The 14845-nt window shown below is 38.3% G+C and overlaps 1 long non-coding RNA gene across 1 annotated transcript; it reads right to left on the minus strand.

Moving 5' to 3' along the window:
• Positions 1–608: 608 nt before the first annotated feature.
• On the minus strand, positions 609–14476 carry LOC129620619 (uncharacterized). Its single transcript, XR_008698608.1, has 2 exons — positions 14348–14476; positions 609–943 (listed from the first exon to the last, which is right to left on the minus strand). It is a non-coding gene; the product is annotated as an uncharacterized LOC129620619 (long non-coding RNA).
• Positions 14477–14845: the final 369 nt, after the last annotated feature.

The raw sequence follows: 14845 nt of genomic DNA on the forward strand, positions 1-14845 counted from the left end.
GCTAATCTAAGAATTAAATTGACATAAGATAGGTAAATAGGAGAAAATTAAACAAAATTTTAATAGCATGCATATATGGGAGAGACCCAGAAAATCTGAGTAAGTTATCAAAATGGCTGAAACCCTCATCTTAAATACGGGATGTTGGGAGTGGTGGTTTGGGATTTCAAAGGCAATTTACACGGAGGTAGAAAAGCAATTGTTTGGTAAACAAATGTTTGCCGGGCCTGCAGAGACAACAGGACACAGAGTGGACTCTGATCTCTAAGAATTTCCCCAGCACTCTTAGCTCAGATTCATTGCAGATCTCTCTGACGAGAGCTCTATTCCTGTGACAGGCCTTCCATCTAAATTCTTCACACAGTTAGGGGGAAGGTCAGTTTCTTCGAGTCTTATGGGCCTTGATGGTTTTCAGCTCAAAATAACCCACATGCCAAAGAGACATTTTAGGCAGGGAAAAGTTCTTTTAGGAAGTTTCAGGATCCAAAAGCTAAATTGATAAATTGTTGCATCTCATTAAAGTGGTCTCTTAGTCCGGTAGCTAGGGGAGTCTAGTTAAATTCACTGCAGGAGGCAGTGACATAGGTGGGCTCTCAAAGTTAGGCCAATAAAGTATAAATGGTCAGATATTTAATAAGAGGCATTTCCATGGAGACAAAAGAAAAACAAAGGTCAATGAATGGAGCAAATTATAAACCAGTTTCTGAACCTGGGACTGTCAGTTGAGAAAATTTCTGGATGTCAAATCTGAACCATCTTCTGCAGGTTAAAATGTCTCTGATGATGTCATCAGGTGTTCAGGTAAACCTTCTGAGTGGCTTACACGGCATCAAGCATGAAGATTGCATAAGCATGTGCTGTTGCGGTGATCTCTGTCAAGTTTATATCAAGTTGTTCAGGTTCAAAGGACTTCAGAAAAGGACAGCTTTAGTTCTTAATGATTCTGAGTCAAAAGAGGGAGAAAAATTGGAAATGTTACTTTAGAGTGTTGTAGTCAAATTTTGAGGAATCCAGAAGAATTTAGGATGCAGTACAGTTTATAGAAAAAGAAAACTTTAAAGTTGATTGGCAACTAGAATCTAATATCCACAAGTGTCTAGCATAGTTCCTGCTGAAACACAATCTTTTCTCCTTCAGATCACCCTGAATTCTACCAAAGATACCCAAATTAAGACTTATTTGTTTGCAAAATAAGTTTAGTCTCATTAAACTTGGCCTGCTTATTTATATAAGTTTAGCAAGAATAGCAATTGAGCATAGAGGTTCTTTTGAATCTGCTTTGCCAGCACATTTCATAAGGAGTCTCTAGGTTGAACTTTTAAATGGTTCTTGAGACCAGGAGGCCATGCCAAGAACATGCAATAAGACTTGTCTGTAACACTTACAGATTTGGATGAATTCCTCTCTTCTTGAGGCCCTCCAAATATCCCGAAGTACCTGCATCTGCCAGGAACTGGCCTCCTTTACTCATCTATCTGGTAAGGCTGCTGGGATTCCTGTAAGCAAGGTGCCAGGCTCTTTTTTCAAGGGGATTTATGGCTCCATAAAGTCAACCTTCATTCCTTAAAACTGTCTTGTCATATTTGATTGACGTTTCAGTCAAAACCATGGTAATGTTTATACCCAATGTTTTCAATTGTGTCTTCTTATAATAAAGAAGACAGATTTTTAGTGAACTTATGTTAATAACTATATTGCCCTGAGGGTAAGACTATTTACTAAGAGTTTCCAAATTTTGGAGGGATCAGGTAGGGAGAAAAAGGATAAATGTTTCAATTTTGCTTACAAATATAATTTAATAAATTGGTATAAATCATAGTGTAAGAGGAAATGTTTCCTTATATCTGGAAAACAAAAAATTTTTAAAACAGTAATATTTCAGACAAAAAGTCATACACATTATAATCATATTTATCAGTTTGTTTAGTCCCATGTGATTAATTCTTATTGTTCAATCTTGATCTTCTTTTAGTAGTTTTATGGAACCATCAAGTTTTTCATTAGAGTTCTGTAATTCCTTGCCTAATTCAGTGGTATGATCTGAAAGTTATCAGAAAACTATGCAAGTCAAAAAGTCCCTTCTATGAATCTTCTTGAAGATGAAGCATTTTTGCAAAAGCATCAGAGTGAAACAATAACCATTTATAAATGACAAAAGACTTAAAATGGCATGGTTAAAGATCTGATCACAATGCAATTGACAAAGACATTTTGTTATTTCTGTGACATTTTAAGTTAATAACTAGAATTGTGACTGACAATATTATATCAGGACATATCTAAATTTTGGGCTTCCGTGGTGGCTCAGCTGGTAAAGAATCTGCCTACAATGCGGGAGACCTGTGTTCGATCTCTGGGTTGGGAAGATCCCCTGGAGAAGGGAAAGGCTACCCACTCCAGTATTCTGGACTGGAAAATTCCATGGACTACAGTCAATGGGGTCGCAAAGAGTCGGACACAACTGAGCAAATTTCACTTCATTTATCTAAATTTTACAAATTTCATATAATTTCTAGAACATTTGTATTAACAACATTTATCCACATGATATAATCTAAGAAGTTTTTATGAACATCCTTTGACAACTCTTCCCGTGTAATTTAACATACTATTAATAAACCAGACTGCTGCTGCTGCTAAGTCGCTTCAGTCATGTCCGACTCTGTGCAATGCCATTGATGGAAGCCCACCAGGCTCCCTCGTCCCTGGGATTCTCCAGGCAAGAACACTGGAGTGGGTTGCCATTTCCTTCACCAATGCATGAAAGTGAAAAGTGAAAGGGAAGTCGCTCAGTCATGTCCAACTCTTAGCGACCCCATGGACTACAGCCTACCAGGCTCCTCTGTCCATGGGATTTTCCAGGCAAGAGTACTGGAATGGGGTGCCATTGCCTTCTCCAAAACCAGACTAGTTTAATATTGCTCTTTGAGATATTTCAGGGCCCTCTGAAACATCCCAAAGTTAGCTAGAGGTCAAAAGGACTTCAATATAGAGTTTAATTGCAGAAAGTTTGTCAAAGATATAAAAATTTTTTAAACACTTGGTCAAATAGGATCATAGGTCACTGTGAAACAATATTTATTCATGTAATCAAAGTGACAATTAAAATCTTCAAAGGCAAATACAGAACGCAGATTATTTAAAAGGTAAAAAAAAATTTACAATCTGTTATCAAAAGCAGATCAATATTCTAAGAAAACTCTGTTCCTCTTAACAGAAAGAAAATCAAATTCTTGTTTTGCACCAGCTTACCTTTAATATTAAAATATATTCACTCACCAAAGCTATCTTGAGAAAGAGGAACAGAGCTGGACATTTCATGCTCCCTGAAGTTAAAGAATATAACAAAGATACAATAATTGAAACAGTATTGTACTGACACAGAAATAGACACAGATCAATGGAACAGAATTAAACTCACACATGTTGGCAAATAAATCTGTGACAAAAGAGGCAAGAACATACAATGGAGAAAAGATAGTCTTTAATAAGTAGTGGTGGGAAAACTGGACAGCTACAGTAAAAGAATGAAATTAGAACATTCTCTAATACCATATACAAAAAATAAACTCAAAATGGATTAAAGACCTAAATGGAAGACCAGAAACCGTAAAACTCCCAGAAGAAAACACAGAATACAATCTTTGACATAAGTCACAGTAATATTTGGGGGGTTCTGTCTTCTTAAGTAAAGGAAACAAAAGTAAAAATAAACAAATGGTAACTAATCAAACTTAAAAGCTTTTGCACAGTAAAGGTAACCATCAACAAAATGTAAAGACAACCTCCCAAATGGGAGAAAATATTTGCAAATTATATGATCAGTTGGAGAAGACTCTTGAGAGTCCCTTGGACTGCAAGGAGATCCAACCAGTCCATTCTAAAGGAGATCAGTCCTGGGTGTTCTTTGGAAGGACTGATGCTGAAGCTGAAGCTCCAATACTTTGGCCACCTCATGTGAAGAGTTGACTCATTGGAAAAGACTCTGATGCTGGGAGGGATTGGGGGCAGGAGGAGAAGGGGACGACAGAGGATGAGATGGCTGGATGGCGTCACTGACTTGATGGATGTGAGTTTGAGTGAACTCCGGGAGTTGGTGATGAACAGGGAGGCCTGGCGTGCTGCAATTCATGGGGTCACAAGGAGTCGGACACGACTGAGTGACTGAACTGAACTGAACTGAAGGGGTTAATATCCAAAATATATAAACAACTCATACAACTCAATATAAAAAAAAAAACCTAATTAAAAAATGGTCGGAAGACCTAAATAGACATTTTTTTTTCCAGAGAAAACATACATATGGCTAACAGGCATATGAAAAGATACTCAACAGCACTAATCATCAAGAAAATGCAAATCAAAACCAAATGAGATATTATTTCGCACATGTCAGAACAGCTATCATCAAAAGAACACAAATAACAAATATTGGCAAAAATGTAGAGAAAAGGGAGCCCTTGTACACTGTTGGTAGGAATGTAAATTGGAGCAGCCACTATGAAAAACAATATGGAGGTTCCTTTAAAAAACTAAAAATAGAACTACCATATAGTCCAGCCATTCCATGCCTGGGTATATATCCAAAGAAAATAAAAACACTAATTCATAAAGATTCATGAACCCCAATGCTCATAGCAGGGTGCTGATGATAAAGTTTTTATTTTCTTAACTTTCTTTCACTGTCCCAATTTTCCTATCAGTTTAGGTACAGGATTTTATTGATTTGAGTCTGCATTTATTTGCATATCAGCAATTGAAGAAGTCAATAAAATGGGGTATGGAATAATAACCTGAAATAAACTTACTCTTGACTCCTAATTGCTCTCCGTCCATTCAAGTTCCCTAGATCATGCATTTTGATGTTCCAAAATTAAACTAAAACATTTAATTGTTGGCAATAAAAAAGAGACAGTTATGGAGTAGCAAAACATGTCTTTATTTTTCTTCAATATTTAAATTATAAAAAGTTTCAGCAGTATCAAACAGTAAAACTGAAAGAATTTTACAGCAAACACCTGTATACATACCAGTTAGATTCTACCATTAGGATTTTCCTATACTTGCTTCACACATAGCTATCCATCTATTTAGCATGCCCTCATCAATCCGTTAATCCAGCTTACTGTGGGTACTTTTCAAAGCAAGGTGCAGACAGTATACATCCCTTCTAAGCACTTCAACATGCATGTCATTAACAGAATTCAATATTTTATACTTTTTTCTTTTGTTATAAAATTTATCTACAATGAAATGCACAAATCTTAAATGTACTCTCACTGAGTTTTGACAAGGGCATGCACCCTAGTAACCAAAAACCCTATCAAGATATAGAGCATTACCACTACCTCAGAAAGTTCCCTGCTATGAACCTGCCTGTCCGCCCCCTTAAACATACAATGAAGGAAAACACTGTTTTAATTTTTTTCTACCATTAATGTCTTGCCTCCTGCAGAATTTCATGTAAGGGTTGGGATACCATTCTCCCCCGACATTGCTCAGATTTCTGCCCATTTCACTACCAGAAGCACTAATGGCCTTTGTCCTAGACTCTTTCAAAGGATGTTTGTAATAGCAAGTGATTCTGGAATGCAGAGATGATGTCTGCTTCGAAAGCAAAGAGCAGGTATGCTCACAGGAAAATACATGTTTAAACAATGTCTGAAAATTAGCTTCATTGGGTTTAGCCCACATCCCAAAGAAAAAGTAGGATGTGATCTCTGTTATCAGCTGACATAAGCTGTCAAGTTTAAATAAGTAAAAAGGGGTGGTCATTGGGGAAAGGAACCAGAAAAATTTAGTGGGGGACAGCCCTTTATGTACACAGTGTCATGGAAGCCTCCCTGAACTTTTAAGAGGAAAGGATTGTTATTCTCATTTTAGAGAGGAAGAAGCTGGTTTTTGTTCTGACATTTGTCAGGTGAGTACCAGAAGCCCCAACCAGACCAAACCATCACTCTAGCTGCCATGAAAAAGTAGAGGATCAAGTTAGCAACTTCTCTTCTCTGACTTCAGTTGTCTCTGTAAGACTGAGGATTGACAACCATGAGCCTAGATGCTCACCTTGACTTTCACACTTTCATTCATACACCATTTGTCTACTACCTGCTGCCTTGCCCCAAGATTTCAGCAAACCAAATTCCAGTGGAAGGCACACTCATTTCCCTATCATCAATGACAGTCAGCACTTTGGTCAATAGTGATCTAATGGCAGGTCTCCTTGCCCACCTCCCCTTCTGCAACTGTCCTGCTCTGATGTGGCCAAAAGAGAGTAAGTTGCATTGGCATCCCCATACCTGCCCCTGATACATGGACCCAGGTACTCTGTAAAAGGGCAGTTCAGAATGTTGACATCTGTGTGGAGACAATGAATAACTAATAATTTTTGCAAGTAAAGTGTTTTCAATTCTTTGTTTTCATCAAAAATGAAAGGAAAAAAATGAAAGGAGGGTCAGTTAATATATCACTTAATTTGTGATAGCTCATAATGTGATTTTTCATATATAACTTGGAGGCGAAGTAAATAATCTAGTGTTCTTAAAACAACTCTTGCTATTCCCCTTCCTCAGTGTTTATATCTATAAAGATAAAAATCAGAATGGAATGGATTCTGAATCTTGTCTCATTTAGCAATAAATAATATTCATTCATGGCTACATGAACTATGAGAAGGTGGGGGACCAATTCTGTTATTAAGAAATAGGTTTCCAAAAAATTATACTATTAACACTTAGCACATTTTGTATTTTGTTGTGATACATTACTTCGTGGAGAGATAACTCAATCCAGAATAACTTGAAAAATATTTGGAGGCTTATGGTCATAGGAAATGTTTTGTTAATTTAAATTTATACTCAAATTCTTTTTCTGTACAGAGGCTTGGCAAGGGCAAACAACAAGAGACTTTCAAATACGAATGCTGAATAAAGTTCAGTAGAGGGAAGAGAAATGGAAATACAAGTTTAAGAAAAAGATGAAGAAAAGGAAGAACTTATTCAATATTTGTATTACTGAATGGTGGTACTTTAGTATATATACTCCATTAATTACTCTCAGAAAGCTGCTGTGGTTCTATTTTAAAGTCCATGTTTAAAATACACTGCAAATATATCCTTTACAACTATCTATGCTTATAAAACTTTTATTAATCAATCTAACAATGTGTGTGTGAGGCAGGGAAAAGGTGAGTCAGTTCAATCATTCAGTCGTGTCCAACTCTTTGCAACTCCATGGACTGCGGCACGCCAGGCTTCCCTGTCCTTCACCATCTCCCGGAGCTTGATCAAACTCATGTCCATCAAGTTGGTGATGCCATCCAACCATTTCATCCTCTGTCATCCCCTTCTCCTACTGCCTTCAGTCTTTCCCAGCATCAGGGTCTTTTCCAAGGAGTCAGTTCTTCTCATCAGGTGGCCAAAGTATTGGAGTTTTAGCTTCAGAATCAATACTTCCAATGAATATTCAGGACTGATTTCCTTTAGGACTGACAGGTTTAATCTCCTTGCAGTCCAGGGGACTCTCAAGAGTCTTCTCCAACACCACAGTTCAAAAGCATCAATTCTTCGGTGCTCAGCTTTCTTTATAGTCCAACTCTCACATCCATACATGACTACTGGAAAAACCATAGCTTTGACTTTACAGAGCTTTGTTGGCAATGTCCCTGCTTCTGAATATGCTGTCTAGGTTGGTTGTGTAACTTTTCTTCCAAGGGAGCAAGCGTCTTTTAATTTCATGGTTGCAGTCACCATCTGCAGTGATTTTGGAGTCCAAGAAAATGAAGTCTGTCACAGTTTCCATTGTTTCCCCATCTATTTGCTATGAAGTGATGGGACAGGATGCCATGATCTTCATTTTTTGAATGTTGAGTTTTAAGCGAGCTTTTTCCCACTCTTCTTTCACGTTCATCAAGAGGCTTTTTAGTTCCTCTTCACTTTTTGCCTTAAGGGTGGTGTCATCTGCATATCTGAGGTTATTGATATTTCTCCCGGCAATCTTGATTCCAGCTTCTACTTCATCTAGCCCAGCATTTTGCATGATGTACTCTGGATATAAGTTAAATAATCAGGATGACAATATATAGCCTTGACGTACTCCTTTCCCAATTTGGAACCAACCTGTTGGTCCATGTCCGGTTCTAACTGTTGCTTCTTGACCTGCATACAGATTTCTCAAGAGGAAGGTAATGTGATCTGGTATTCCCATCTCTTTAAGAATTTGCCACAGTCTGTTGTGATCCACACAGTCAAAATCTTCAGTGTAGACAATAAAGCAGAAGTAGATGTTTTTCTGGAACTCTTGCATTTTTGACGATCCAAAAGAAAAGGTAAAATGGTAGAAGTTTCCAAGGGAAAGGGAAAAACAATGATCCAAGGCAAAAGGTAGAGGGACAGATAGATTTCTAAAATTCTTTTGCAGGTACTGGAGCAAAAATGTTTGTAATAACCTCTGTAGAATTTGGAAGCTTAAGTGGCAGAATATAACCTCCCCTCCCCTCAACCTGTGCTGGGCAGTAGCCACTAACCAATGTGCTTCTAGAGCACCTGAAATATGGCTAGTCTTAAAAACCATATTTAGAAACAAATACTATTAAGTACAAAATACACACTGGGTTTCAAAATTTAGTATTAAAAAGGTAAACTATGTCATCAATAATTTATTTTATTTTCTTACTTTCTGGCCAAGCCACACATTATGTGAGATCCTAGTTCCCCAACCAGGGATTGAACCGTGCCCCCTACGATGGAAGCAACAATTCTTAACCACTGGACCACAGCAAAGTCCCTTATCAATCATTTTTATATTGATTACATGTTGAAATGATCATATATTGGGTTGAATAAAATATATTATTAAAATTAATGGCACCTGTTTCTTTTTTAATGTGGCTACTAGAAAAATTTAAATTATATAGAGAGCTTGAATCTGTGGCTGATGTGATATTTCTATTGAACAGCTCTGTGCCAAGAAAAATGTTTTCCATACCTCAGGCATCCCCAGAGCCCTGCAAGATTTTTGCAATATCTGCTCCTTCTGGTGGCATTATTATTATGCACTTAATATTAACTCACATTTTTACTTAAAGTTATGTGTAAAGGAAGATACATATCATGGGGCTAATATATTAGCTCAAATTGTTAATAAACATTAAGTTAAATATATAACCCTTAAATGGAGAAGGCAATGGCACCCCACTCCAGTACTCTTGCCTGGAAAATCCCATGGACAGAGGAGGCTGGTGGGCTGCAGTCCATGGGATCGCTAAGAGTCTGACCCGACTGAGTGACTTCACTTTCACTTTTCACTTTCATGCATTGGAGAAGGAAATGGCAACCCACTCTGTTGTTCTTGCCTGGAGAATCCCAGGGACAGCGGAGCCTGGTGGGCTGCTGTCTATGGGGTCGCACAGAGTTGGACACGACTAAAGCAACTTAGCAGCAGCAGCAGCATAACCCTTAAAATACAAAATGTCTGTGTCTCAGTGCACCTCTGAAATCATGTGATGCGGTAGTAACGGACCCAACTGCATTGGGAAACTCTGCTTGGACTGGGTAAGAGGAGTTTGGGGAGGGATTTCTCTGGATGGTAGGCGCATCCTCAACAGTGCTATTTCCAGCCACCTAAAGTCTGGCCACCAACAGCTGCAGTCCTGGAGGGAGCAGAGTCTGATTACCACTCCGACAGGTGGAGGAGGCGTGAGGCGGCCTCCCTAAGGGCAATCCAGACAGTTTCGATAACAAGCATCTCAGTGGCAATCAGGTGGCCTGAGTAACAAACACCTAGTTCTATTTTCCCCATCCCCTCAAAAACCAACCCCCAACCCTCTATTCTAGTGGGGTCCTTCAAGAGAAGAGGGCCCCACCTTGACAAGCAGGAGTTGAAGTCAGATTAAATTTGATTTAGAAAACAATGTGCTTTCTGCCTTCAGTATTGTGAAGGAAAATTCAAATCCCTTACACACTTCTGCAACAGGGGTACTGTTTTCCTTATATGTAGATGAAACTCAGATGGCCTAAGGGATCTCTAAGGTCATACAGCTAGCAAGTGACACCTAGCTGACTTCAACTTTGGAAGCTGGGCGATTCCCATCTGCTCCCATTTTGCAATGGTCATCAAGGATACGAGAGATGTGATCCTACCCTCTACACACGTGAAATTTAATTGGGACCCAAAATATTTTCCCTTCATATTATCAGGAAAACATCAGGAAAAAACCTTCACTGGCAAACATACATCCAATTCAATTTCCATAAGCAAAATTTAAAGCTATGTTCAACATTCTTTTGGGTCCACAAAGTAGTTTATTGATGTTTATTTTGATATTTTCCTCTGACCACAAAGAAATAATCATTTGGCAGGTATGGTAAAAATAGTCCAGGATGAAGTCTGACAGACCTGGATTCCAAATCTGAATTCTACCCTTTCCTGTGTGACCTCGGGGACATAATCTTTCTGGGCTGCAATCTCCGCATTTGCAGAAAGGGGAGTCATTTTGAGAATTAGAAATAATGTATGCAAAGGACTTTGCAAACGTACCCTAAGTAATCATCACTATTAATATGGTAATTATAGTAAATAATCATTCCTTACTCCTCTTTGTCCTCAAAATCTTCCATCAGCTTTAACACAAGATAAGATCAAACGTTTTATCTTTCTAAGGAAAAAAAAGAGCCTAAATGGTGTTTGTGTGCCTGCACCTGTCTATTAACTCACTTAGTGTCACCATTTCCTGGGAATCAATATGATTATTTGCCCCTGGACATAGTTTCCCAGCAACACATATTTTGAACCAATTCAGGTGAATTTCCTCTGTCATTATGGTCACCTGGCTCTTGCATCAAGTGGCTCCTTGAAACCTTCTATAAATATCAGAATTATGTTGGCTAGAGGGAAATGAGCAAAGGTTATGTTTATACACCATCTTTCTCTTGAGATTTTACACTGAGCAAAGAGCCATCACCTGAGGCCACTACAGTCTCTTTGAAAGCGGTTGGATGGGTATTTTTGTGCCCAGCAAACAGAGCAGAAGAGATTTATTCCTAGGGTTTTCTGACCAGAAGGAAAGGAGTAATCCTTCAGTGAATCTTCAACAATTATTGTTGAGGATCAGGAGTGACCCCCAAAATAATCTGATTTTCCTCTACAAGGTCTACCCTGACATTTTCTCTCTTTTTCCACTGGGAGCAGACTGGCAAGTACATTTAAAGCAAAACAAAAGTCAAGTTATTGCTAAACCATTTGGCAAACAGTATATGAAGTTTCCATGTTTTAAGTGTAAATATTATTCACTTTAAATTTCCTTTATCTTTCCAAGTCTGATTAAAAAAAAAATTATGTTGCTTGAATCTCTGCAGGCAAGACATTTACTTTGATATTCACTAAGTATATTTTTGTGATTGCTCAGCAAACATATTTCTAATAATGATGTATAGGTTTTTTATTTGAAAAATAATGACAATTATTTTTGATAGGATTAAAATTTTCCCTAATTTCACTACAGTGTTATCAATTTGCTATATTTCTTTTTAATAGTTTTCCTTTGTACAAATGGTTGTTTTATTTTACACTGTTATATTCCATTGGCAACCTGCTTTTTTCTTTTGCATGTTACAACAATATTTTCATAGCTATTTTTAATAACTGGCTTACTACCCAGTTAATTTGATAAAATCTCCTCTTTCTCCTACTTTGTCACTGACTATCACTCATGGACAATCATTTAAAAATAACCTTTGGAATGTAGAAAGATGGTAATGATAACCCTGTATGTGAGACAGTAAAAGAGACACAGATGTAGAACAGTCTTTTGGACTCTGTGGGAGAGGGCGAGGGTGGGATGATTTGGGAGAATGGCATTGAAACATGTATAATATCATATGTGAAAGGAATCGCTAGTCTAGGCTCGATGCATGATACAGGATGCTCAGGTCTGGTGCACTGGGATGACCCAGAGGGATGGGATGGGGAGGGAGGTGGGAGGGGGGTTCAGGATGAGGAACACGTGTACACCTGTGGCGGATTCATGTTGTTGTATGGCAAAACCAATACAATATTGTAAAGTAATTAGCCTCCAATTAAAATAAATTTATATTAAGACAGAAAAAAAAACCCAAAAAACAAACAAAAAATAAATAAAAATAACCTTTGCCAGGGTACCATGTATAGATAAGTAAATTACTATTTGCTAGTAAAGTAGTTTTTCTTATTCTGTGAGTGAAAGTGAAGACGCTCAGTTGTATCCGACTCTTAGCGACCCCATGGAAAAAATCTAAAGTATTCCATTAGATGTTATGGAAAAATATGAACGAACTTTTTAGTCAACCCAATACAAGCAATGTGATCTTGTGTAAATTATTTAACTTCTAAACTTAGCCTCTTTATCCATAAAATGGGGATCACAAGAGGAGCCAGTTCAAGATGCTATGAGACCAGGGCTCTCATATGCTAAGCAATCAATAAATGCTGTCGATAAATATATACTTTAAACAAGGTTCATTTCCAGTCAAAATAAATGGAAAAGGAGCAGTTGGACTTCTACTAACAGAGGTCAAATTAGGTTATGATCTTGCCCAGTGTGTAGGGGGCAGCTGAAGAAATGTAAGTAGTACAATCAATGGATAATGTTATCTCCTGATCCAGCAGTGTTGAACTGGCAGCTCTGTCTCCAGCAGAGTCACAGACCACAGCGCAGCATCACCGCAGGTCCCTACTCTGGTCAGCTGGTGCCTCCATCTAAGCTTACCAGCCCTGCTTCTCTCAGCTGCCAAGCAAATCTTGAAGCTCCACCAGACAACATAGGATGCTTTCCTGCAAAGTGCAGAATCTGCTGTTTTACTTTAGCCTTCAACTGTCTGGATGTTATTCCAAACACAATTTTGTAATTTGGAACCCACATTTGGAGTTTCCTGTAAGCTGTTCTTCAAAGATTCTGAAATGCCTTGTACGAGAAAGAGGAAGAAAAACTACCTGATTTTCAGTGTTTCTTAAAACATTTAAATATCATTTTAGATTTAAAGAAAATTAAAAAAAAAAGCATAAAATTTCCCATGTGCCTTCTACAAGATCCCCTAATTGCAAACATTTTACCATGCTTGCTCCTTCTTTTTCTCTTAGCTTTGAGTCACTCAATGCTATGTGTAAGTTCAACACGTTGTCTTTACAGCCACTTCTTCATGTGAACTGAGATGTTCTCTATGATATTTGTCCTATAATTTAATACTCAGTGTATGTTTTCAAAATATCTCTCTATAATAGAGAGACATTTATATAATTAATCAAGGTGATACACATGTATAGTCCAAAAACCAAATAGAAAAGATGACCTTATGATGTGGAAAGTCACAGGTCCACCCTCAGCTCTGCTTGTCAGAGGCAGTATCTTTTAAGCAATCCTTTTTGCTTTGGGTTTTTTCCAAACTTACACATCTCAAAACAATATACTTCTACTGTTATTCCTTCTGATCAACTTGGACATTTAGTTTTAACTTTGTACCACAAAGGAAAAGAATTTAACTCATTTACTCCTTCTTTCTCTTAGTAATATTATTCTTAATTCTTATACTAGTCATCTCTGTATCTTCAATCAAGATACTTAAGTCTCAGCTTTGGCTCCAGCCACCAAAGAATGCCAACTGCCCCCAGCTTGGTAAGCAGAGGAAATCAAGCAAACTAATTCCTTACCCTCTTCCTTTCACCTAAAAGCTTTACTTCTACTTTTACATTGCTGATTTCCAACATTTTCATTCTGTTCTAGAAGCATCATTCCAACATCCGTAACTTGTCTATGAGTTCATCTTACAAGGTGGAAAACTGACAAGAATTTATGTTTCCATGATGATGTGACCAGGAAGCACGCTCAAGAGTCCTTCTCCACAAGGCCAGATCATGACCACCTATCTCTCAGTGGAGACAATTCCTGTGTCAAAACAAGGGGGATTCTACCTTTTACCTCCACCAAATCCCTGAATTGTATCTTTGTGATTTCCCAACTCCTGGCTGCTACCTGATCAGTCATCGTCCTGGCATCTGTGTTTTGTCTGTGGCTTACTCTTTCCTTCTCAGTCTCTGTGAACACGTAGGAACACCATCCCCTACCCTCCCACTCCCCTCAACCCACTGCACCCCTACCCCCAGTACCAGAACTTGCTGCTTTGGTTTGCCCTAGGAAATCTGCTCACTTTCCTTAGAACAACCTTCCAATTTAATTACTTGCCAAGGATGAAACAAATTCAGATTTCGCACAAATTCTAGATTTCTGTCTTCTATTGAAAAGTATAAGATTGGGTAAGTCTGGGCTTGAATTCTGCAGTCATGGGCTAGAGTGTCACCATATTAGCTTTCTTCCCTTTACCTGTCTGAACCCAGTGGTAATGGGCTTTCAATATGTACTTATACTTGTTCTCCTTGGCTCCAGCCCCACATCTCACTCCTGCTCCAATCCAGAATCTCGCTCAGCTTCCCCAGGGCAGACTGTGCCTCTTCTGGGCTATGTAGCCCCTCCTTATATCTTCTCCCCTGTTATTTACTCAACAGGTGGTCCACAGACCAGAACAGCCTCATTGACATCACCTACCCCACCCTAGATCTGAGCCCTAATCTGCAGTTGAATGAGAGCTCCTATAGTGTGCCAATGAGGAAAAGAGCAGGCCTGGATGATAGTTTCCCTGCCTTGTTCATTGGGTGGCCTTCTCTTTTTCCTGTCCTCCTAAATGTACTGAATCCTCTCATGCACGGATGTCCCTCATTCCTTTCACTTCATCCTCAATTTTGTGGATCTGTTTATTTTTAATTTTCATTTCTTTTCTATTATTAATGGGATCTCTAGAGGCAAAGGGAAAAAAATTGGGTG

The sequence above is a fragment of the Bubalus kerabau genome, chromosome 10 (genome assembly GCF_029407905.1).
Source record: "Bubalus kerabau isolate K-KA32 ecotype Philippines breed swamp buffalo chromosome 10, PCC_UOA_SB_1v2, whole genome shotgun sequence".
In the NCBI taxonomy this organism is placed as follows: domain Eukaryota; kingdom Metazoa; phylum Chordata; class Mammalia; order Artiodactyla; family Bovidae; genus Bubalus; species Bubalus kerabau.